Here is a 26,891-nt window from a genome sequence, read left to right as displayed (position 1 = left end):
TATAGACAGAAGTCCTAGCGATAAGCTCCATGCCCCCTAAGAAAATTTCAGAAAGATGAAGAGAAACCATCTTGAAGAGGGATAATGTGAAGAAATGGACAGTGAAGAAGGCAGAGAACCAGGAGAGTGTGTATTTAGAGCAGTCAAATGCAGAAAGTGCCTCAGGAAAGGAGTGAGTAAAGTCAGACTCTTCAATGTACCAAACGAGGGGCAGCATAGAAGCCTCAGGAGGATGGGTTCAGGGGAGAGTCCGGGGAGGGAAACTGAAGACAGTAAGTGCAAACAAGGCTTTCAGGTGCTTCTGCTGTAAAGCAGAGCAGAGAAATGGCATGATAACTGGAAGGGAAAACGAGGCCAACAGAGATTAAAAGGGGAAAAACTATAGAATTTGCATATGCTGATGGGAAAGCTCCAACGGTAAAAGGTTATTAGCCCCAGGTAGGGAGAAGTGCTGGAGCCCCAGCCTTAGTGGGCAGCGGGGATGGAGGCCAGTGACCTGGTGCAGGTCTTGGTCTTCAGTGGAAGTGCAGATGGCTCATTGCATGTAAGGACAGTCAGGATCTGGGTCAGACTTCCAGGGGGCAAATCTCAGCCAAGCTACACCTTCACTGGTATCTTTCAGTATGTTATTCAACCTCTCTGAACTTTGTGATGCTTGCAAAATTTTCAGCACAGTGTCTCAATTAGCTGTTATTGTTGTAAGACAAAATAAAGCTTAACAATTTTGCTAACAACCAAATAGAAACTTCCAGCAGACTTCCTGGATTAATTATCTACAACATGTTTCTCTGAAATTTGAGTTAATATTCCTCCCTCTGCTGTGTTTTCCTACACACAGATTTTGTGTATTTTGTACACACTTTGCCTGGTACATGACATGGCCAGCAAACTAGGCTGCATGAATAGATAAACTGCTTAGTGGATTAAAACTGCATATTTTATATAACCCGGTGGTGCAAACATCCTCATTCCATTTGTTATGTTGTCTCATAAATCTCCCCAGGACATCTACTGCCACTGCTTGTGAGCTTTTCCACCACCACCTTCTTTTCTCTGGTGGTGGTGAAACAGACTCAGAAAAACATCTCCTCTGGCGCTACTGTTCCCTGTCTTCAGGAGATGAGCTACAGTGACATCCACCTCTTACAGAAACAAAGAGGTTGTGACAATTTAATAGACTAGAAAAATAATTGAGAGAGCAAACCAACAATTTTTTCCTCCCTCTGGGAAGAAGAAGGGGTGTCATTAAGGGCTCAGATGCTTAGGAGCAGCTGGCATTATTACAAGGGCTTTCTACTGGCAACCTTTTTGGACTAGTGTTAAAAGAGCCACATAGCACAGAAAGCTAAGCCACAGTCATGTGCCATTGAAGCAGCCTTTTTAGCCTAATTTCAAGTGTCATGTTGCCTCTATGCAGTCCTGGCAGTTTTGCAATAGAAGGAAAATAATCTGGGGAGCAGTGTGCTGATCAGATTGTCTATATGATTGTCAGACAAAATAGGAGAAAATGGACTTGAGTGAGGCAAGATAGATTGTAGTTAGGGGAAGAATAGATGTAATTATTAAGTTAATGACAAAAGGTCTAAAGTCTGTCTCCAGATTTCTTTAAGAAACTATGCATCCCTTAGTTCCAGAATTAGCAGATTTTCACCTTTCTGATGTCTGGGGATAGACAAGGGACTTAGAAAAAGTTCCTTTCAGTTCTAGGATTCTCTCTCCTAAACTTTGAACAGTTGTAGTATTTCTCCTCAACCAAATCCCTGGCCTGCACCCATCCCTCACCTCAGTGTAAGCATTAGGAACACCAAAGGCTAGTCTTCAAGATTTCACATTTTTGCCCTTTTCTTCACCCTTTCTATTGATTTAAGTTTGCTGCATTTTCTTGCCTTCTTGTTTAATTTCAGTGCCTGTAGTAGCCAGCATATAGTAGGTACTCAACACTGGCTGAATGCTTGTCTTGACACAAACTCAGTAATTTTGTATAAAAACCAGCACCTGTAAAAACCCAGAATACCATTATGAGTTCACATTTCAATTCACTGTTAGTTAGCCTAGAAATTTTTGTGACTAAATCTTCATGATTACAAAGTATCTATACCCATCAAACTCAGAACAGACCCTTGCACATCACAGGTACCAAGTGAGTACTGATTGGCCAACTGACTCCTAAGAATTTTCTGGAGGGATGAGTGCACAAACAACGAGGAGGAATCCAAAAGGGTCTCATTAGGTGAAATCATGTCCTCAGACTGTGTCAGTGTGCTTGCATTCCAAACACGTCATCAGCGCTGCCTGCAAGGCCTGAACCTTTACTTTCACAGAGCAGTTCCTCATCACAACCCACTCACTTGCACACACGTTCAATATGTCCACATATTCATCACTACACTCCACGAAACAAACAATGACAAACTCGTGTGGCATGAAGAGATCACTCCACATGGAAGCTGACTGAGAGAGTGATGGCTTGGGGACTGGGATGTTGACACTGGGGAGAGTGTTCCTTGGCCTGCCAAGAAAGCTGTATTCGTCATTTGGATAAAGGGAGTTGAATTGTTTTGTTCTGTTTTAGAAGGAAGAGTTAAGTGGTAGAATTGGCAAGAACACAAATCTTAGTTCAAAGTCTTCTTCAAAATATGGTGAACTCTTCCAAGGAATAGTTCAAACAAGGTCTAGATGGCTGTCAAGAATATCAGAGAAAGGATTTCTGAGTTGGGGGAGTGATGAATTAAGATTTTTAAGATTTCTTTCACCTTGAAAAGGCAGGGATTCAATAAACACATACAAATTTCTGATCATGAATTATTAGAAGTATTATAATGATAGTTAATATTTTTTGAGTACTTAGTATGCACCAGGCACTATGCTAGCCCTTTACATTAATTAACATCCCTTATAATAGCCTTATGAGGTAGTCACTATTCTTATACCCATTTTAAAGATGAGGAAAGTAAGTACAGGTAATTTCTGCAAGATCACCTAGTAGGTAAATATCAGAGCTGGGATTCAAACCCAGGCAGTCTGACTCCAGAGCCAGGACTATTAACCACTCTATTAACTGCCTCTCCTGTGAAAGAAAATAAGTTCCTAGGAGCAGGAGCTCTTGCTCTTAAGCTGGTAAACTCGTGGATGTTTCAGCTGGGACCTGGAGAGTTGTAGAGTGGGGGTAAAGGTATTCTAAAAACAGGGAGCATCACCTGACAATGAAAGAGGAAGGTGCTTCCGAAGAACCAGAAGGACACAACTGTGGTGGGAGCAAATTAGAACAGAGAAAGGGATTCACAGTAACGGAGAGTTCTGGGCTAGAAACAGGTCACAGAGGCCATGTTTACAGGCTTTGGATTATAATTTAGTGCAGGGGGAAGGTGGCAGAAGGATGGATATCATTAGCTGTTTTATAGATGTGGGAGAAAGCCCTGCGAAGGGAACAAATTTCCCAGGGTCTTTAAACGGCTGTTCTAAGAGTCAAAACAAGATTGTGCGACTACCCATTATTTTCGTAAGGCCCTTCATGATCTGACCCCAGCCTAAGGGCACCAGAAAGCCAAGTATCAACAAGATAATGTTTGTGAAAGCAATAGGTTTACTTGGTAAGCTATAAAGCATGAACTAGAGTACATTTTGCATTAACTTTTTTTCCACCCTGGAATATTGAACATTTCAGTCATCAGAATTCTTTACTCCTAAGTAAGTACAACATTGTTATCACATTTAACAAAATTACCAATACTTAAATAATGTTTGAAAGTTTTTATAATGTTTTTCTGAGAAAAAAATAACAGATTGAGCTTCACAAAAAAGAAAGCTCCAAGTATAACAAAAATTTTTGAAGCCAGATTCATTTGAGAAGAAACATATCAGAGCTATAAGGTTCCACAGAAATCATATAATTTTAAAACCCTCATTCTTGGTGAGAAGACATATACATGTCAACACTGGAGCCATGCCATTCACAGAAATGGGCCTTAAAATGATGTTTCTGGCCTCTTTCCCTGTCTGGCACCAATGTCTGTCTCTATGTGCTATGGGGAAGGCTTGGGGATTCTCCTTGTTTTCAGGGCAACTAGGGAATCAACATAGGTCAAGTTCTACCAAGAATCACTGCCTCTCCAACTAATCCATTTTTAATATATCAGTCTGAAGTATAGCACTCCATCACCGTGTTTCATCTCTGTCAACATTTTGGATGGCTTCAGATGGCATGGTTAATCCCCAGGCATCCATTTTACCTCTGCAGCAAGTGGTTAAACCCAGACATAATTTAAGGGTACTGGACCTAGTCATGAGTCACTGTTTAGTATCAGTATTTTATCCATGGGCCCGAGGGGAATATTGCTTATGACAGTTTAATACAGCTGCAGTATTATAGCAATTTATTTTCAGATACCAGCCCCAATGCCCTCTCTTTCCACCTCTCTAAATGCCACAGTGAGATATGTTTATATGAGCCCTGAGAAAGGCCCATGGTACAGGAGAGAAAAGAAGATGACAATCAACTATGGCTATATTACCAACAAGTTTCAGTAGATGTCAGTTTAACATAACAATAAATCAGTAAGTACATATGGCATTTCAAAATATGCATAGGCTTAGAGCTTCCCTGTCATCCAGTAGCTCAGAGAATTTATTCAAAACAATTTAATCAGAAATTCTAGACCATCCATCATCTTTCCCCACACTCTCTGCTAATGTGTCTCTTTTGAATTGCAGACCTGCATCCCTAACTACTCATGGGCCTATACTTGGCACCTGTGTTCTTCTATGTGCATGTCCTCTACAAGCATCAAATTCAACAGGTCAATTATTGGGTTTTTTAATTCAATAATTGATTGTCCCATCGAGTTCACAACCAGTGGAGAAAAAATATAGGAGGAAGACGAGGCCCAAAATATCAGCATATTCCAGGTAAAATTAGAAAAGAGAAAGAGCCCTGGTTTGTTTCCAAAGTAGGATTTCTAAGCCCCTCATACACCCCAAATGATACTTAACTATCCATGCCAAGTAGCACAGACACTGCAGGCTGCTTCAGTATTCACTGTAGAGTATTCACATTGGTTATCTAAGAGGTATAGATGTGGGGCTGGGTGAGTAATGGTGGCTATTACCCACTTTTTTAACATATCAATGTCCTGTTTGATTTTTTACACTGAGTATGTATTATTGTTCATTCAAAATGATTTTCTAGTGTCTATTCATTTTTGTTTTGTGTTCTTGGAGTTAACAGATTCTGAGATTTAGAAGTATTAATCCTGTACTCAAAATCTTTGTCTGCAGAATGAAATCTGAATCCATTGGTAGGTTTATACAAAACCCTTCCCAATTCGGCATCTCTATTTTTCTAAGCTCTTATAACCTCCAACTTCCTACCCATACTATTTTTCTCCTTGCAGCAATGATAATACTTTACAAAATCACTAAATTTTAGAATTGAATATATGAATGGATGTTGAATTTTTTAAATGATTTTTGCATCTTTTGAAATCATTTTCTCCTTTATTCAGTTAATGTAATAAATACCTTGAATTTTAAATATAAAAGTAAAATTAAATTACTAGAATATACTCACTTTGGTTATATTACTTATTTTATTTACCTGGATTTAGTTTATTAATACTTTTTAAGAGCATTGTGTCTATGATCGTCAGAAAGATAGGCCTGGAATTTTTACTTCTTACAATTACTTCTCAGGTTCTAGATTTCAGACCACATAAAACAAGTTGAGGAGGTTTCACTTATTTTATATATTAAGGATGAGTTTATACAAGATTAGCACTTTTTATGTTCCTTAACTATGTGGAATATTTCACTATAAAGTGTTCATTAATTTAGAAAATCCAAAATATATGTTTATCAAGGATGCAATTGAGTGAAAATGAAAGCCATACAAACAGAAGGAGGTATTTGTTACATAGATATGCCCTGATGGTATAATAATAGTAGGGAACTCCAACACCACACTCACATCAATGGATAGGTTGAGGAGACAGAAAATCAATAAAGAAACAGTGGCTTTGAATGACACATTAGACCAAATGGACTTAATAGAAATATATACAGAACATTACATCCAGAATAAGCCTCAATAAATTTAAGAAGAATGAAATCACACCAAGCATCTTTTCCAATGCAAAGGTATGAAAATGGAAATCAGTTACAAGAAAAACACTGGAAAAACCACAAGTATGTGAAGGCTAAATAGCATGCTACTAAACATCCAATTGGTCAATGAAGAAACAAGAGGAAATAAATCCTTAGAGAATAATGAAAATAGAAACAAACTGTTCTAAAAGGGAAGTTTATAGGAATACAGGTCTTCCATAAGAAACAAAAACCTCAAATCATCTAACTCTATACCTAAAGGAACTGGTTGAAGAAATAAATAGAGACTAAAAGGACAAAACAAAAGATCAATGAGACTAAGAGCTGGTTCTTTGAAAAGACAAACATATAGCTAGACTCATCAAAAAAAAAAGTGAGACAATCTGAAATGAAAGAGAAATTACAATGGACACTACAGAAGTACAAACAGTTATGAGATTACTATGAAAAATTATATGCCAACAAGTTAGACAACTTAGAGTAGATAAATTCCTGGAAACATGCAATCTTCCAAAATTAAACCAGGAAGAAATAGAAAATCTGAACAGACCAATTACTAGTAATAAAATTAAATTGCTAATCAAAAATTCCCAACAAACTGAAGTCCATGTCCAGATGGCTTCACAGGTGAATGCTACCAAATATTTAAAGAAGACTTAATACCTATCCTTCTTAAGCTATTCCAAAAAAATAGAAGAGGAAGGAAAACTTCCAAATTCATTGTATCAACCTGAAGCCAAAAACAAAGACAGAACAAAAAATGGACATTACAGACCAATAATTGTGCTCCTAATAAACACAGATGCAAAATTCCTCAACAAAGTATTAGCAAAGTAAATACAAAAATGTGTGAAAAGGATTAATCACCAAAACCAGGGGGTATATTTTTCCAGGCATTCAAGTACATTTCAGTATCCACAAATCAATGTGATATAGCACATTAAAAAAGGAAAAATAAAAACCATATGATAATTTCAATAGATACTGAAAAAAACATTTGACAAAACTTAACATCCATTCATGATAAAGACTCAGAACAAAGTAAGTATGCAGGGAACATTCCTCAACATAATAAAGTCCATATACGACAGACCCACAGCTAACATCATACTCAGTAGAGAAACACAAGGCAAAGGTTCCCACTCTTATCACTTTTAGTCAGCATTATTACTGGAAATCTTAACCACTACAATCAGACAATAAAAAGAAATAAAAGGCATCCAAATTGGGAGGGAAGAAGTAAAATTGTCACTACTTGCAGATGATATGATACTATAGAAAACCCCAAAGACTCCACCAAAAAGAATATGACTAATAAGTGCATTCAGTAAAGTCACAGGATACAAATCAATATACAGAAATCTGTTGTGTTTCTATACACAAACCAGAAGACAGGTAAATTAGAAAACAATCCTACCTACAATTGTATAAAAAGAGTAGTATACCTTTGAATAAGTCCAACAGAGGAAGTGAAAGCTTTGTCCTTCGAAAACTGTAAGACATTGAAGAAAGAAATTTAAGATGACACAAATAAAAGTAAAGATGGTCTGTGGTAATGATAGGAAGAATCGACATTGTGAAAATGGCTGCAGTACCCAATGCAATCCCTATCAAAATACCCATGGCCTTTTCCGTGGAACTAAAGGAAATAAGCCAAAAATTTGTATGGAACAAGACAAGACACTGAATAGAACAAAGTCAGAGGAATCATGTTGCCTGATTTCAATCTATATTACAAATCGTCACCAAAACTGCATGGTATTAGCATAAAAACAGACACATAGATCAATAGGACAGAATAGAGAACCCAGGCTTATATGGTCACTTAATACATGGCACAGGAGACAAGAACATACAGTGGAGAAAAGATAATCTCTTCAATAAATGGTGCTGGGATAACTGGACAGCTCCATGCAAAATAAACTTGAGGTGGATTAAACACTTAGATGTAAGACCTTATATCATAAAACTCCCAGAAGAAAATAATAAGCAAAAACAAACAAGGGGATTATATCAAACTAAAAAGTCTCTGCAAAGCAAAGGAAACCATCAACAAAACAAAAAGGCAGCCTACTGAATGGGAGGAGATATTTGCAAATGGTATATCTGCTAAGAGGCTAAAATACAAAACATATAAAGAACTCACACAGCTCAATACCCAGAAAATGAATAATCCAAATAAAATATGGGCAGAGAACCTAAACAAACACTTTTCCAAAGAAGACATACATATGGTCAACAGGCACATGAAAAGATGCCTCACATCATTAGTTATTAGGGAAATGCAAATCAAACCACAATGAGATACCAGCTCACACCGGTCAGAATGGCCAGTATCCAAGAGATAAGAAATAACAAGTGTTGGCAAGGATGGGGAGAAGCAGGAACCCTCCTACATGGTTGGTGGGAATGTAAATTGATTCAGCCACTATGGATATCAGTATGGAGGTTTCTCAAAAAAAAAATTAAAAATAGAAATACTTTATGATCCAGTAATTCTACTTCTAGGAATTCACCCAAAGAAAACAAGACTAATTGAAAAAGATATATGCACTCCTATGTTTATTGCTCCATTATTTAAAATAGCCAAGATATGGAAGCAACCTTAGTGCCCATGGTAGATGAATGGATAAAGATAATGTGGTACGTATATACAATGTAATATTACTCACTCATAAAAAGAATGAATTCTTGCCATTTGCGACAACATGGATGGACCTAGAGGGTATTATGCCAAGTTGAATAAGTCAGAGAAGGATTTCATTTATATATGAAATCTAGAAAACAAAGTAAATGAACAAAAGAGAGATAGACTCATAAACAACAGAGAACAGATTGGGCATTACCAAAGGCAGATGGAGCAATGGGTAAAATGAGAGAAGGGGGGATAGAGACACAAGCATTCTATTATAGAATAATTAGTCACCAGGATGAAAGTACAGCATAGGAAATGCTGTCACAGATACTGTAATTTATTTTTGACATCAACTACATCTATTGTGAGCATTAGTAATATGTATATTTACAGTATATAGTAATTTACATATATATATAAAATTGTCGAATCACTATGTTGTATGCCTGAAACCAATATAATATTATAATGTCAACTGAGGGACTCTGATCCAAAATATACAAACAATCGCCATAAATGACTCCAAAAAATACAACCTATTAAGAAAATGGGCAAAAGGACTTTTACAAGGGACTTCACAAAGCCAATAGGCAGAGGAAAAGGTGCTTGTCACACAATTTGAAAGTAAGAGGTAAAACAGAATCTTAGAGAACGTATATTTAAAAAATCTGAAAGAATCTATAAAAAAAAAACCCTACTAGAACTGAAAAACAAATGTAACAAGGTTACAAGATACAAAATCACTGTACGAAAATCAATTTCATTTTTATATCCTAACAATGAAGTTTGAAAATAAAATTAAGAAAACAATATTCATAATAGAATCCAAAAAAGTAAAATTCTTAGGAATAAATTTAACAGAAGTGAGGGCAAAAAGCCTGAATGCTGAAATTTGTACTGAACAATACAAAATGGTGTCAACCAGTCAAAAAAGGTCTAAGTAAATGAGGTACTTAGATGCCTTTTTACTTGTTTTTTACTTAGACCTCTCCAAGTTCAGATGTTGGGAGACCGAATTTTATGAGGATGTCAATTCTGCCCAAATTGATCTTTAGGTTCCAAGCAATTCCAGGGGGATTTTTTTGTTGTTAGAAATTGACAAGGTGACCCTAATAGGCATATTTATAAAAGCAAAGTGCCTAGAATAGTCAAAATAACTGTGAAAAAGAAGAATTAATTGAAGTGCTAACACTACCTGATTTCAAAACTTTTATAAAGGTAATTAAGACAGTACAGTATTGATGTAAGGATAAACATGTAGATTGAAAGAAAAGAAAAAGTCAACATATACCACATTTATGGTCAAGTCAAGGCAGTGCAAAGCCAAAAGGATAGTCTTCCATAAATGCTCATGGGTCAATAGAATATCCATGTGCGAACAATGCTCACAGACCCGTAATTCACACTATACGCAGGGCTTACCTCAAGATACCTAAATGTGAGAGCTACAAATATAAAGTTTCAATGAGAAAGCATAGAACTCTTTGTGACCTTAGATTACACAAAGATTTCTCAATTTCTTAGATATGACATTACAAGTATAGCCATAAAAAAAACCTGAATTGCCTTTTATCAAAATTAAAATCTTCTGCTCCTCAAAGAATACCATTAGTAAAAAGAAAAGCCAGAGTAAATGACCGCAGACTATTCACAAATGATGTATCTAATAAGTGATTCCTATCTAGAATATATAAATAATTCCCACAATTCATTAATATAATGGTTACTTTTTTAAATGGGTGAAAGTTTAGAATAAAAATTTCATTAAAAAATATATACAGGTGGCTAATAAGCACAAGAAAACACATGTAATATCATTTATTTAATAAATATTTCACAAAGTAAAAAACTAAACAAACAAGAATGTGATCCATTTTAGAAGCGGGAATCCTGCTGGGGACTACTCCTGGAATTTCCTCAAATGATAACAAACAAAAACCTTAAATCTGACCAGCTCATTCTCCAAACCCTAGCAGGCTTTCTCATGTGCCAGAGAGATACAGTCAATTCCAAATAGATATGGTTTGTAAGTAAGACCTACATTTCTCTTACATTATGAAGACATACATATTTGCCTCTTTTAAGTGTACCCATTCAGAATTTCCCCCCTTTTGAAATATAGTTAAATCAATCCCTTCCACAGTGACATTTTAGAAATCCCAGTTTTGCACAGCACTTTAAGATGCTCTTGTCCTCCATAACACCATGGAGCGAGTAGTGGCAGCAGCCTTTGGGGATAACTAAAAAACATTAAGTTATGATTTGCAATGATGGGTCCCAATTAGAAGCTGTCTGTGAGCCTGGACGTGTCACACAATTCCTGTGCATTTTCCCCGAAACTGAAATTTATCAATCTTACTGTAAGTCATCAGTGTTGTGAAAGCCAAATGAGATGAAGTCTGTCAAAATGTTTTCCCACACATTCACACAATACCATGGCCACTTCTTGGTATTATTAACAGCAGCACATATACAAGTTCAAAAATGTAATTTGCCTTCAGTTGTGCAGCTTTTAAAACTGAGGTTATAATGAGTTCCTTGAAAAGTGCCTTATTTGCAAATATTACATTTCTTCATTTGGCATAAAAATGGGTTTTCTAATAATCTACATACCAAGCTTGAATTTGATATGATCCCAGTGGCAGTACAATTCTATAGAATGAGATGAGGTATAAATGTGGAAGTCCATGACATTGTTTCCACTCCCAAAGCACCCAAAATGAACCATGAACACCACGGCCATTGATGAGGCTCTGTGGGCTGAGAGGGTGGTTGGGGTGGGAGCTAGCGGGAGTATATCTTCTTGTAGAACTTGACTAGATGCTTTGGGGCTTAAGCAATTAGTAGCTTGAGGCCATCCTCCTCTCATGTAAGATTCTGACATGCCCTCCTAGGGAGGATGCTCCTCACTGAGAATAATCGCAGTGACGGTGGTAACAGCTAATAGATCTCAAACACTATAAGCCAGACGTTGTGCTAAGCACTCGTCTTGCATTTACTCCTATTAGCCTTTTACCCAGAAACTAATTTTTTTTGTAAGGTACATAAGATCATGTCACTCCAGTGCTTAAAACTCTCTCATGAATTGCCGTCGAATATCCTCCAACCCTTGCCCTGTCTGTAAGGCCCTTGTGTAGCCTGCCCCTCTTGTCTCTCTGGGCACTCTTCATGTGGCCAATTCCTTCCAGCCACCCTCAGTCAAAGCTTTAGTCTTTGCTGTTTCCTTCCCTGGGAAGGTGCTCACCGCTGACCATCACAGAGTGTGCTCCTTCAGCTCATGACTCAGGGGCATCGCTACAGAAAGGCCTTTCCTGACTATCGCCTGCGTAATAGACTCACAAGGATGAAGTCATTTTCCTGTGGACACACAGAGATAAACAGTAAGTCGAATCTAAGGCCTTTCAAAGAGGGGTCAAAAGATAGTATCATTGAAAGAATGAGAGTCAAGGTTTATCTTTATCCTAAGGAAACAATTTAAATTGAAAACTCAGATTCAAATTGAGGCAAAACTTCTTCTTGACACTGGGTTGGGTTTCTTTTTCTATCCAGCCCAGAAAGAACTAAAATTAATATAATTAAGTCCACACTTCAGAGTGACAGAAAGGAAAGAGTTTTGAAGGAGATGAAAGTAAATTTTATATCTTGTACCTGCCTTGAGGAGAGCTTCATTATTTCTCCTCATTACAATAATTGTTGGTCTAATGCCAGATATTTCCATCAAATGGACCCAATAAGACAGTGGAAACTGAATAAACATTCTGCCTAATAACAAGTAATGGAGGTAAAAGGTGAAATTTCCACTTAGAACAGCTATTCCTTATTGAAATTTCCAGGGACAAAGGGTCACCCAACTGAGATAATTGTTAATTAAGATTGGACAGTTCAGGCAAGAAGCCAGACCAGGACCCTAGTGTTACTATGGGTTAGCCATTGATTAGATTCCTGGCTCTTGATTAAATGTCACCATATGATTAACTGATTAATCTTCAGGCCTTTCTGAAAGATACTCTAATCTAGCATACTAAGCTATAGCCCAGTAATTCTTCTATGATTCTTCTATTTGGCTTAGAATCATTTTAGAAAATGTTTCATGACTCACTCTATTTTACTTTCTTGCTATCAGCCCTGTTCAGCCTCTGTTTCACTTGGTAATAACTAATGACAGCACTGCTTTCTTTGCTAAAGACATGGCTTGGCTAATTTAATATGTCCCTCTGTATTCGTACCTATCTACAGGAACATTCAGGTAAGAATGCCTGGGACCAAGGAAGCATAATAAAAATTATAAGAACTTATATATAAACAAATCTGGGAGGCAGTAAAGTCAAACTCCATGAGTTCACAGCCCAGCTCCTGTACTTACCACTTGCGTTACCTCGGTAAAGGTACTTATTATTGTTTATCACAAAGGATTGTTGAAAATTAAATGAAATAACATACATAAGAAACAAAGGAACATGTACTGAATTTTTATTAAATGTTTCTAGAATGAGCCTAATTAACTACCTATAAGAATACTAGACTGAAAACATCAGCCTTTTGCTACATCTGGCTTCTCCCAGGGGAGTGGTTAGGAATATCTCCATTCTTCTCCTAAACAAAGTTCAGCACAGGCAGGTCCTGTAGCCTATAATAGACTAAGATTGATAATAAGTCCCATTACAAACCTGGGAAAATGTGACTTTTTGTCAAAGGATGGAAGAATAATAGCAACAACTACTAATTACTGAGATTCTATGTGCCAAACACTATTCTGTATTTATTAATTGTATAATTAGTTAATCCTCCTAAAACCCGATGGAGCTGGTAATAAGAGTGGCAGAGACAGCAAAGTCAGGCCCCTGCCCCGTGACTCTAGGGTGAGGTATGGCAAGCCTTCCCTTGCATGCTCTGAATTCCGGTCTAGTCCATCCCTGTACTTGTATGCTAAATGCCATCTCCACTCACCTTTCACTCCAGCAATTTTATGCACTCTAATACATCATCGAGTTTTCTTTTTCCTCTCTACCAGATCTTTCCCATCAGATCATAAATATGACATATTTTTCTGTCTTAAAAAGCAAAACAAAACAAAAAAACCCTCACTTTATCCTACTTTCATCCAGCTGTTTCACTATTTCTCTGCTTTTCTTCACTGCATAACTCCTGGAAGGATTTCTATAACACTCATTCTTTCCAAAACCTTTCCTCCACTTTTCTCTTGAACCCACTCCAATTAGACTTTCAGTCCAGCCTTCTAACAAAATTTTTCCTTTTAAGATCACTATTTCTCTATACATTTGTGAAATCTAGTGTTCCATTACCCTTCCTCATCTCACTTGACTTATCAAGTAGCATTAGATATAGAGTCATATCCTCCCTCATACACTTTCTTCACTTGTTTTCCAGGATACCAAACTGCCCTGATATTGTTTCTGATTTTGTTTCTGCTCCATGTTAATCTCCTATGCTGCTTCCTCCTCTTCTCCCCAACTTCTAAATGTTGGAGTAAGCCATGCTTCAAACCTCATGCCTCTTTTCTTCTCTGTCTATATTCATTCTCCAGCAGATCTCACCTATTTTGTAGTATATAAATACCACCTATATATATGTTGATGACTACCAAATGTATATCCCCTGTCCAGAACCCTCTCCCAAATGTAAACTTGCTTAAATAATTGCAGCTCTTAAAATGTTAGCCTGGACCTTTCAGGCATTGTTTCCTCTTTTTCTTTCAGTATGCTTGCAATATTTTCATGTGCAGCTCATATTGATGGCTTCCACGGGAAGGCAGATTTCTTATGCAACTCATTACATTATGCTAGAAATGCCCATATGGCAATTTTTCATAATTTTCAGGACTTGCATAAGGACCATTCATGAAGCAAGAGGTTAAAGATATCCTAGTGAAGGGGAGGAGAGAACCTGTGATTTCATTCAGGATAAAGGGGCTTAGTCATGGTACTATGAAAATTCAGACTACTGTTTCCTAAGTTTCACACCATACATGACATTTTTTTACCTCTTTTATATCAATGGCTCCATTTTATCTATTGTGGTTGGTGAGGAATTGAAAGCATGGTTCAGAGAAACCAATCGTTAGTATACACAGAAAATGTCCTATTACTATTAACACATTTCTATCAACCTAGCATGATAATAATGTCATATTGTTTTAATGACTTTTTCACTCATTTAATAATCATTGTTGTTTCCCTCTTTAGAAGAAGGGAATAATAACCCCCATTTAAAAACTCTGGTTTATACCTACCTGCTGTCTACAACAGACTTACTTCAGACCTGAAGATACACAGAACCTGAAAGTGAAGGGATAGAAAAGAATATTCATGCAAATGGAAATAATAATAATAAAAAATCTGAGGTAGTGTCACATATCAGAAAAAATAGCCTTTAAACAAAGACCAGCAGTAGACAAATAAGGACATTATGTAATGGTAAAGGGTTCAACCAGCAAGAAGATGTAACAATTGTAAACATCTGTGCACCCAAAAAAGGACCACCAAATATATAAAGCAAATATGAACAGATGTAAAGGGAGAAATTGACAGTAATATAAGAAGAGTAAGGGACTTTAACACCCCACTTACATCAATGGAAAGAACATCCAGACAGCAAATCAACAAGCAAACAGTGGCTGTGAATGACACAGTAGACCACATGTACTTGACAAATATACACAGGACATCCCATCCAAAAACAGCAGAATACCCATTGTTTCCAACTACACAGGAAACCTTCCCCAGGAAAGACTGCATATTAAGCCACAAAACAAGTCTTAATAAATTCAAAAAGAATGAAGTCATACTAAGCATCTTTTCCATTCATAAGAGCATTAAACTGTAAATCAATTCCAAGGAAAAAACTGGAAAAAACTCAAACATATTGAGGATAAGCAACATGATTCTAAACAACCAATGGGTCAATAAAGAAATCAAAGAGAAAATCACAAAATAGCTCAAGAATTATGTGAACAAAACATAACAGTTCAAAATCTTTGTGGTTCAGCAAAAGCAGTTTTAATAGGGAAGTTTATAGTAATACAGGCCTACCTCAAAAAACAACAACAGAAAGATCTTACTTGACACTTAGGAACTAGAAAAAGGAAAGCAAGCAAGTCTCAAAGTTAGTAGAGGGAAAGAAATAATAAAGCTCAGAGAAAAAATTAATGAAATAGAGATTTAAAAAATCAAAAGACCAATGAAACTATAAGCTGATTCTGTGAAAGGCAAACAAAACTGATAAATCTTTAGTTAGACTCAAAGAAAAAGAAAGAGTCAAATTTAGAAATGACACCACAGAAATACAAAATGATTCTAAGAGACTGCTATGAAAAATTATATGTCAACAAATTGGACAAGCTGGAAAAAATAGATAAAGTCCTAGAAACATATAAACTTCCAGGACTAAACCAGTAAGAAATAAAAAATCTAAACAGACCAATTACTAGTAATAAAATTAAACTGGTAATGAAAAACTTCCCAAGAAACAAAATTCCAGGACCAGATGGCTTCACAGGTGTATTCTACCAAACATTTAAAGAAGAGTTAATACCTACCCTTCTTAAAGTTTTCTGAAAAATAGAAAAGGAAGGAAAACTTCCAAATTCATTCTATAAAGCTATCATTACCCTGATATCAAAACGAAAGGCACTCCAAAAAAAGGAAAATTACAGACCAATAGCCTGATGAACATAGTTGCAAAATACCTCAGTAAAATACTGGAAAACCAAATTAAAAACTATATTAAAAGGATCATTCATCATGACCAGTGTTAGTTATTCCAGGAATGTAAAGATGGTTCATTATCTTCAAATCAAACAATGTGATACAGCACATTATCAAAAGGAAGGAGTAAAAAACATATCTCAATAGATGCTGACAAAGCATTTGAAAAAATTCAACATCCACTCATGATAAAAACTCTCAACCAAATGGGTATGGAGGGAACATACCTCAACATAATAAAGGCTACATATGACAAACTCAGTGAAAAATGGTGAAAAGTGGGAAGCTTTTCCTCTTAGATCAGGAACAAGACAAGGATACCTACTCTCATCACTTTGATTCAACATAGTGCTAGAAATCCTAGCCACTGCAAAAACACAAGAAAAGAAATTAAAGGTATTCAAACTGGTAAGAAAGAAGTAAAATTGTCACTATTTGCAGATGACATGCTATGATACACAAAAAACCCTAAAGACTCCACCAAAACACTATTAGAACTAATAAATGAATTCAGCAAAGTTGAATATGAAATCAATATACAGAAATCTATTGCATTTCTATATAAAAATAACAAACTAGTAGAAAGAGAAATTAAGAAAACAATCCCCTTTATAGTTGCATCAAAAAGAATAAAATTCCTTGGAAGAAAACTGAACAAAGAAGTGAAAGCCCTGTACTCTGAAAAGTATAAAACACTGATATGAGAAACTGAAAACAATACAAATAAATGGAAAAATATTCCATACTCATGAATTGAAAGAATATTGTTAAAATGGTGAAACTACCCAAAGCAATCCATGGAGTCAACACAATCCCTATCAAACTACCAATGACCTTTTTCAAAGAACTAGAATAATCATAAAATTTGAACAGAACCATAAAAGACTTTAATAACATAAGCAATCTTGAGGAAGGACAAAGCTAGGGTATCATGCTTCCTGATTTCAAGCTATAGCAGAAAGCTTTAGTAATCAAAACAGTATGGTATGAGCACAAAAATAGTAACATAGATCAATGGGAAAGAATAGAGAGCCCAGAAATAAACCCATGTTTATATGGTCAATTAATACATGACAAAGGAGGCAAGAACATGAAGTGGAGAAAAAAATAGTCTCTTCAATAAACAGCTACATGCAAAAGAATTAAACTAGATCACTGTCTTATATCATACATAAAATTAACTTGAAATGGATTAAAGACCTTAAATGTAAGACCTGAAACTATAAAGAAAACATCAGCATTGGCATTAGTAATGTTTTCCTGAATATGTCTCCCCAGCCAAAAGAAACAGAAACAAAAATAAACAAGGGGATTACATCAAACTAAAAAGCTTCTTCAAAGCAAAGAAAACCATCAACAAAATGAAGAGGTAACCTACTGAATGGGAGGAGATATTTACAAATGACACATCTTATAAGGGGCTAATATACAAAATATATAAACATACAACTCCATACCAAAAAAATGAATAATCCAATTTTTTTTAATGGGCAGAAGACACACAGATGACCAACAGGCACATGAGAAGATGCTTTACATTACTAGTCATCAGGGAAATGCAAATCAGAATCACATCACTTTCACACCAGTCAGATTGGCTGGTACACAGAAAACAAGAAATAAGTGTTGGCAAGAATGAGGAGAAAAAGGAACCCTTGTGCACCATTGTGGGTAATGTAAACTGGTGCAGCCACTGTAGAAAACAGTATGGAGGTTCCTTAAAAAATTATAAATATCATACAACCCAGTAATTCCACTTCTGGTTGTCCACACTAAGAAAACAAAATACCTAATCTGAAAAGACACACGCACCCCCATGTAAATTGCAGCATTATTTACAATCACCAAGATATGGAAGCAATCTAAGTGTCCATTGATAGATGAATGGATGAAGATGATGTGGCACATATATACAATGGAATATTGCTTATCCACAGAAGAAGAATTAAGTCATGCCATTTGCAATAACAGGATGGACCTAGAGGGTATTATACTAAGTGAAACAAGTCAGAGAAAGACAAATACCATATGACTTAACTTATATGTGGAACCAAAATAATTAAAGCAAATGAACAAACAAAACAGAAATAAACTCATAAATTCAGAGAACAGACTGGTGGTTGCCACAGGGGAGACAGAGTTGGGTGGGGGGACAGGGAACTATGTGGTGGGAATTAAGAGGCTCAAAATTCCAATTATAAAATAAGTCATGGGTTTGAAAAGTATAGCACAGGGAATAGAGTCCTTGAATTTGTAGTGTCTTTCTACGGTAACTATACTTGTTGTGGTGATCATTTTGTGATGTATTTAATTGTCAAAGCACCATGTTGTATACCTGAAACCATTGTAATATTATATATCAACTATACCTAAATAAAAATAAATATGTAAGTAAGTATAAACTCTGGTTTATGAAATCAGAGTAACCTTAGGTTACTCAGGTGTAGGATGGGAAAATAAATCCACATTCTCAAGGGGTAAAAATACTGTATTAAAAAGTATGGTTATTACTTATTAAAGTCAAGTGTTACATAAGAAACATAGTTTGTAATTAAAATACATATGACATACCATTTTTCACAAGGAACCATGAAATAGTCTAGCATGTAATTTAAGCAGAACAGTATTTATAGAATTTGACTACAAGGAGACAATTAGGCTGCCTGATTTAATAATAAAGCTAAAACATAGGCTCTTAAATCTCAATTTACATCTAGAGTATTCACTTCCAGAAGGCAATCTCTTTAATTAACATAGTGTATATGTAGAGAAACTAGAGTGTTCTACAATCAAAGAGATGGTTCTATTTCCTTCTGATAGCTTCTTTAAATCTCCCCCTAAAGTTTTAAGAAACAGAAAATGAGAAGAATTATGTGGCCCAAAAAGGCTGAAGAAAAGTTTCTCATGACTCCTACAGCATGTTCTTTTTTTTTCCTGAAAGTTTGTGTTCCTTGAAAGATAAAGTCAAAGAATAAATGTCAAGACAATTGCTATAGTTATCTTAATCTCTGCAGGATGACAAAGGCTTGAAGTATTAGACTACCGTTAGTTTGCAGAAGTTGGTAAACCAATTTCCTTCTAGGCATGAAACCAGGAGAAATAAAGCCAAATCGCTAGATAAAGCCTTCTGGGCTGTCTAGGTAATATAAAATAAGTATTTACTTACTTAAGGGGTATGGACTTGGTTTCTCTGGTAGTCACCACCTATCATTATTAATATGTAAGTTGGACTATTTCTTGATTACTTACTATTGGTCTGGTATTATAATAGGAATATATATAATTCTTTAAATCTCAACAGTCACTTTTGGTAGTTTGGTAGGTCTTTGTGGCCATTTTACATAATGGCTAAGGTCGTTTAAGTACTTTGCCTATTGTCACGAAATCCAAGCTCTTTTCACAGAGCAAAAATATTCTCTATTGTGATTAGCAAAATTTTTCTGGCTGGGGGAAAGTAATCAGACAAAAATGATCTCTACAACTGACAGAAAGAAATGTACATCATAAATATGATATTTAACAAATGTACAACTAGTAAACAGGAGGATGTGACCTGAAAGGAAGAAGCTTATGTGGAATGAAGGTTGAAACAACGTGACACTCTACGAATATTATTAAATTTCGAGATGTTGAGTTCAGATTAGACGAGTGTGGAATTTTTCTGGGTGTCATCCTTTGAAGAGGACACTATAATACCACGTCAGTGTTTTAAGAGGAAAAGAGATCTTAAAACTAGGTCTTAAGAGCTGAACAACCTCAGGTTATCTGGGAAGAAAAAAATTCTACACATTATGATATCCTTTTTGAATCAAATGAGGGGACTGCCTTGTTTAGGTAAGATTCATCATGTACCTTGTGACAGCAAGAATTGAATTCCTGGAAGTTGCAAGGAGTCAGAAATGTCTTTCTTATATTGGATTTAAATAGAACAGTCCAAGCTGTCCAAGTTCAGGCAAGAATAAACAGCCTTGAAAGGTGACAAATCCCCTACTAGCTGAGGTATGTAAGCAGAAATAGAAAGAGGGTTAGTGTAAGAAAAATTCAAGCACTGAGTTTGAATGAGACTAGATTATTCCTAAAACTCTCCTAACTAAGCATATTCAGGATCTTTGATACAGTTGGTTCAAATTCTGGAATTTTAACATGAACTTGTGATGACCCAAATTATGAGAATTATCTAGCCTTCTAGTATTCTTATTGCAAAGGTGAAAAATTAGTTATTAGTTGGATAGCCCATGAGGTACACATGTTGCCCTCATTTTAAGGTCAATGACTTAATTGTTTTTCGTATTCACTAGTCCTCTCAGAATGTCAAGGATACACTGCATCAGGTTCCAAGTTATTGGTCAAAATAAATGTAATAAGCTTTTCCTTCTACAGTATAATTATATACATAGCGTAGCTCCAAGGGAAAGGGTGTTTCTGACCCAGGGTGAGTTCTCTATGAATCCAATGAAACCAAAGGAGGACAAGGGGAAGGACAGGTTGAGTTAAAGGGATTTATTTCTCGCAGCTTGCTTGGGTTCACTAGCAACCCACACTTCTGTCCCCTATGAGCATGGCCCACACTCTGCCCCCTGTCCCTCCCTTCTGCCAGTAATTCCATGGGCTGGCCCTTGGTGACTGGTGAGGGCCAGACCAATTCGGTACCAGGAATGGATGGAAGGAGAGAATGGCCGTTTTCTTCTCCACCCCTTGCTCTGGATTGACAGGAGGCTCTGCTGTGATAAACATCAATTGGTCTGTAAATGGACTAAGGCCAAGTGGGAAATTGTGGAAATTCTGGTGAAAACTTCCATTTACCCCACACATAGAGATAAACGCAGGTAGGTAGGTAGGTAGGTAGGTAGGTAGATAGATAAAAGAAGTGTCACAACCCTTATATATAGAAGAGGGGTAAAAACCAACTTCTCCAAGACTTTCCATGACTAGGTTTGAAGTACTCAAGGTATGCTAACCAGTACTATGTCTTTCACAAATTAAAACTTTTCTAACTTTTAAAATCTAAACAGTTGTGTTCCCCATTATAAAGATCATGAAATTGAGGCTTTCACTAGTTACATATCTCAGCCAGTGAAGTGACACTTACATGCCCATCTGAGATCTAGTGAGCTGGACTTCCTAACTAGAGGTAGAAGTAGGAGGTCAACCAGATTAGGAACCACCTGTCCTTCTAGGTTACAGCTACCATGCCACGGCAGAAGGCATGTAACTCTATTTGAATTAACTTGACAAAAACTCAGGGACCAAAACAACAACAGTACTACCCAATGCCTTGAAAAATAACCATCTCAGAAGGAATGGCCAGATGGCCTCATTCCCTTACAATTCAGCTTAAAGGAAAGCATCAGTGTGATAGGAATTCCCTTTGGGGAAGCATATCTCTGCCCTTAGGTCTAACCTAAGAGAGATCTTTGGGATGGAAATTGGGGGTGGGAGGAGGTGCTATAAAGCATGAGCCCCCTCTTGGAGCTTCCCTGGGTGAGTCACCTCCATCTCACCCAGTAAGCGTTCGGCAATGATCATACTGACTTCCTACACAGTGGGAATGAAGGCCTTGTCCACAGGCATCCAGTAAATCATCTCCACTCTTTCGTCATATCCTTGTAATTCCTTATTTCTTAACATTGATTTAATATATTCCTTTACTATCAGAGAAAATCACTTAACAACATACCATTATCTGGGTAATTTCTTATTTTCAATACACCATTTTATTTCTTTTGTTACTTATTGGTTTTATTTTGATCTTGGTAATGCTTTAGTTCTTTTTTGCACATACATGTACTTAATAACAAACTTCTGATGATTTTATACTATTAGACCTTCTCTAGTTCATACTAATATCAAAGGTATTTTAATGATACAGGATATCAATTTCACGTTCCTGCTTTATTCTGTCTACCAATTTCTAAATTTCTTTTTCAAAATTCACAACCTCCTCAAATATGCCCTCCAGCCCTACTCAATATGCAGAACCATCGGAATGCAAATACAAAGAGATGTGTCTTCTTCATGTCTGTTCCCCCACGATATCACAGAACAATTCTTGTCCTCTGTTATGTCCAACATTACAAATACTCAACAGATGTTTGTGATAATTAACTAGAATTTACTTAGTGCACAAGTCTGTTACCTGTGTTTGAGTTTCTAGACATTGTAGTTCAAAGTACAATGCATACAAACATAAGTTTTGAGCTTTTCTTTTAAAAATTTTTATTCAGTGTAGTTAAATTTTTTAAAAAAGGGTTTATCTCCACTTCTAGGAATTTACCCTAAGAATGCAGCACTCCAGTTTGAAAAAGACAGATGCACCCCTATGTTTATCGCTGCACTATTTACAATAGCCAAGATATGGAAGCAACCTAAATGTCCATCAGTAGATGAATAGATAAAGAAAATGTGGTACATATACACAATGGAATATTACTCAGCCATAAGAAAAAAACAGATCCTACCATTCGCAACAACATGGATGGAGCTAGAGGGTATTATGCTCAGTGAAATAAGCCAGGCGGAGAAAGACAAGTACCAAATGATTTCACTCATATGTGGAGTATAAGAAAAAGGAAAACTGAAGGAACAAAACAGCAGCAGAATCACAGAACCCAAGAATGGACTAATAGTTATCAAAGGGAAAGGGACTGGGGAGGATGGGTGGGGAGGGATGGTAAAGGCGGGGAAAAAGAAAGAGGGCATTACAATTAGCATGTATAGTGCATGGGGAGCACGGGGAGGGCTGTGCAACACAGAGAAGACAAGTAGTGATTTTACAGCATCTTACTATGCAGATGGACAGTGACTGTGAAGGGGTATGTGCGGGGGGTGGCTTGGTGAAGGGGGGAACCTAGTAAACATAATATTCTTTCTGTAATTGTAGATTAATGATACAAAAAATTTTTAAAAAGGGTTTATCCACTCCCCTTACTTGCAACCTTCAACCTGTTCTCTATATCTATGAGCTTCTTTTTTGTTTCATATATTCCACATATAGGAGAGATCATACAGTATTGTCTTTCTCTGTCTGATTTATTTCACTTAGCATAACACCCACAAGGCATTATGTTGTAAGATATGGCAAGATTCACCCTTGTTTATGGCTGAATAATATTTCTTTATCCATGTATCCATGAATGGACACTTAGGTTGTTTCCATATCTTGGCTACTGAAAATAATGCAGTGAACATGGGCGTACATATACCTTTTCAAATTAGTGTTTTCATATTCTTTGGATAAATATCGAGAAGCAGAAATTCTGGATAATATAGTAGCTCAACTTTTAATTTTTCAGGAACCTTCATATTGTTTCCATAGTGTCTACCCAATTTTATATTCCTATAAACAGTGCCTGAGAGTTCCCTTTCTCCACATCCTAGCCAACACTTGTTATTTCTTGTCTTTTGATGATAGTCACTATAATAGATATAAGGTGATTATTTCATTGAGTTCTGATTTGCATTTCCCTGATGATTAATAATGTTGAACACCTTTTCATGTATATATTGGCCATCTGTATGTCTTCTTGGAAAAATGTCTATTCAGATATTCTGCCTATTTTTTAATCAGATTTTTTTTCCAGCTGTATGAGTTCTTTCAACATTTTGGGTGTTAACCCCTAATCAAATATATGCTTGCAATTATTTTCTCCCATTCAGTATATTGTCTTTTCATTGCACTGATGGTGTCCTTTGCTGTGCAGAAGCTTTTTAGTTTAATGTAGTCCCACTTGTTCATTTTTGCTTTTGTTACTTTTGGTGTCAGATTTAAAAAATCATCACTGAAACTATGTCAAGGAGCTTACCATCTGCATTTTCTCCTTGGAGTTTTATGGTTTCAGGTCTTACATTCAAATCATTAAGCCCTTTTTAGTTAATTTTTGTGTCTAGTCTAAGAGAATAGCCTGGTTTTGTTCTTTTGCATGTGGCTGTGCAATTTTCCCATCACCATCTATTGAAGAGACTGTCCAAATTATTCTTTCCTTATTATTATTCTGTTGAAAAATTGACTCCACTTTGATCAATACTCCTCCCATAGTGACCCCTCTCAGCTCTTCCTCTCACAGTGATGACTTACATTTTCCATAGCTTTACAGTTCAATCACATTCATTCTTTCCTTTAGAATTTTGGAATATGCGTATTTACAGAGTGCTTTCCCACCACTACCAGAAAAAACACTTTGCTTTCCAGAATAAGTCTGAAGAAGCAAAAGGTTAAGTAAAAAGAAACTGTGATTTACCTATAAAAAGAGAATCCCATCAAAGAGAAAATTAACCATCTATGTCTAGTTTTGTAGCCTTTGAAATGCCAGGGTTCCGACACAAATATCATACAACAAATGTACCTTGCCTTCTGGTAATAAACAATTGAATATTCATACCAACTGGGGTCATGTTCTTATGATCAGGTCAGAGAACAAACCATGAGTCAGTTATATGCGGACTTGGTGTGGACTGTGGTGGACAGGAACATGCTTCTCTCCCTAACTGCCTCAGAGCTTGGCTTGAGGAAATGCAACAGAAGGAAAGAAAGATGGCAGATTTGCAGTGTGACAGGACTGGCCTTGGAGAGCCCCCAGCCACATTCCCTCCGGACTATCTTATTCATATCCACTGAGGACATGCTTATATCAGTGCCTCACATGCATTCTCTCCTGTCATCCTCAAAACAGTAAGTGTGCTGCTACTGCTACTAATTTTATGGATTTAAGTAGGTGACAGCTACCAAAGTCACATAGCTTGAAAATAGTGGTATTATAATTTGATCCAAAGTCTACCATTCTGCAAAATTTGTCATCTAGATGTATAATTTCCACTTCCTAAATGAGGAAGGCAAATAACATATATGCTATGTAAATGTTTAGTATCTCTAAAACATACTAATTCCTATTATTCCTCTAAAAATAAAAAATTGACATAGGATCTCCTGTAATGTAATGCCTGAAATTGTTGGCATTTATTATTCTTTTAGAATCACTCACTCAATAGCCTTCTAGAATGTCAGAGCAGGAATAAAAGATCTTGAGTGGGAAAACTGTTAAGACTTCAGATAAGCTCTCCCTAGACTCAGAATCACTGAAGTTGCCCTGCATGACTGGGGGAAGGATGGAGTCCTGATTATTTAGACAGAGAAGGTAAATTAGAGAGGAAGTAAGAGAGAGGCATAGTACAATGAAAAGAACTCTGGAGTTGTAGATAAAAAGCCTGCATTTGAGCCTAAACTCTTCCCTGGCCTCCTTTAAGTCACTAAGCTAAAATCTCCCACGTAAGAGAACTAATTATTATTTTCTCTGTGAGTTGCCCTGGGGTCATAAACACATAAATATGAGGCCGCTTTGCAAACTGTAAAGCACTAAGAAGGTACAAACCTGAGGCCCAGGAGCTATTGGGCCCACAGATGTTTTAAATTTGGCCTGACAGAATGGTCCTTCAATTAAAAAAAAAAGTGGTGATGATAAACAATGAGAATTATTTTAGCAGAGTGTGTGAACCTCCATTCGCCATTGGCTCTGCCAGTCCCAGACTCTGAATTTCTGCTGCTTGTCCCTCCTTTGCAAGCATATATATTTATTCCTCTTCTAAATACCAGTCATCTTAATGATCAAGGTAAGGTGGTACACAATTGAACATCATTTGTGTCACCTGGCAACTCAGACTTCTGTAGAATACAAACGGGCAGAAGGCCTATGCTATATGGAGTAAGTCAGTGGAGATTTGAGAAATTGGGTTACCCAGCCTCATTTCCCACTCAGAAAACAAAGAGCAGCAGGTAAAAGAGCAGTTTTATGAGACCTTGCCAGATACCCAAGAGCAGCTGCCACTCTCCTAGCTCTTCAAGTGATGTCATTGAGATGAGGAAAGAAGGTGGAGACAGGATCCTACCATTGACAAATTCCTTTTTACAGATATTCTCAGCACCCAGGAATGTGGCAACTAACAGATGCTACACCAGCTAGCATAACAAGAAAAGCTGAATGCACAGTGGAGGAGAAAAGATCTGAAAAAGGAAAGTACATTTTGGCATCCAAAAGGACTGATCGTTAAGCAGTAGTAAGAATTTAAAAGCCAATCCCCGAAAGGCCTCAAACAAGTGCTTCTGGAGCAATCTGGCAGGCTGATGAAGAGGACAAACTCAGGAACTGCAATTCACATGGCAACTGGCCATTCATCCTGAAAATAAATCTACTCTGGTCATTATTTATCCAGCATTTCTCTTTGATTGCTAAATGAATCTGCGGCACCTAACGTTTGTTCCCAATTCTTTTATGTCTGATGTCAACTAGGCATTTAATAACTGTCAAGCTGAGATATTGTATTTGAGGGAATATATTCAGTGAAAGATTAAATTAGGAACCACAGCAGCAAAGTATTCTGTGTTAGAAAATAACATTACCATCCTAAGTATATAAGGAATTTCAAATGAGAGACTTAACGAT

At 36.5% G+C, this 26,891-nt stretch overlaps 1 long non-coding RNA gene across 1 annotated transcript; it reads left to right on the top strand.

Annotated features, from left to right (window-relative positions):
• The first annotated feature begins 4,739 nt into the window (after nt 1-4,739).
• LOC140847678 (uncharacterized) lies at nt 4,740-26,442 on the top strand. The gene is made up of 3 exons (XR_012127699.1): nt 4,740-4,905; nt 24,864-25,126; nt 26,361-26,442. It is a non-coding gene; the product is annotated as an uncharacterized lncRNA (long non-coding RNA).
• The last annotated feature ends 449 nt before the right edge of the window (nt 26,443-26,891 follow it).

Source organism: Manis javanica, chromosome 1 (assembly GCF_040802235.1).
Source record: "Manis javanica isolate MJ-LG chromosome 1, MJ_LKY, whole genome shotgun sequence".
Lineage (NCBI taxonomy): Eukaryota > Metazoa > Chordata > Mammalia > Pholidota > Manidae > Manis > Manis javanica.
The sequence above is the reverse complement of the archived record's forward strand: the minus strand, read 5'-3'. Positions and strand labels throughout refer to the sequence as shown.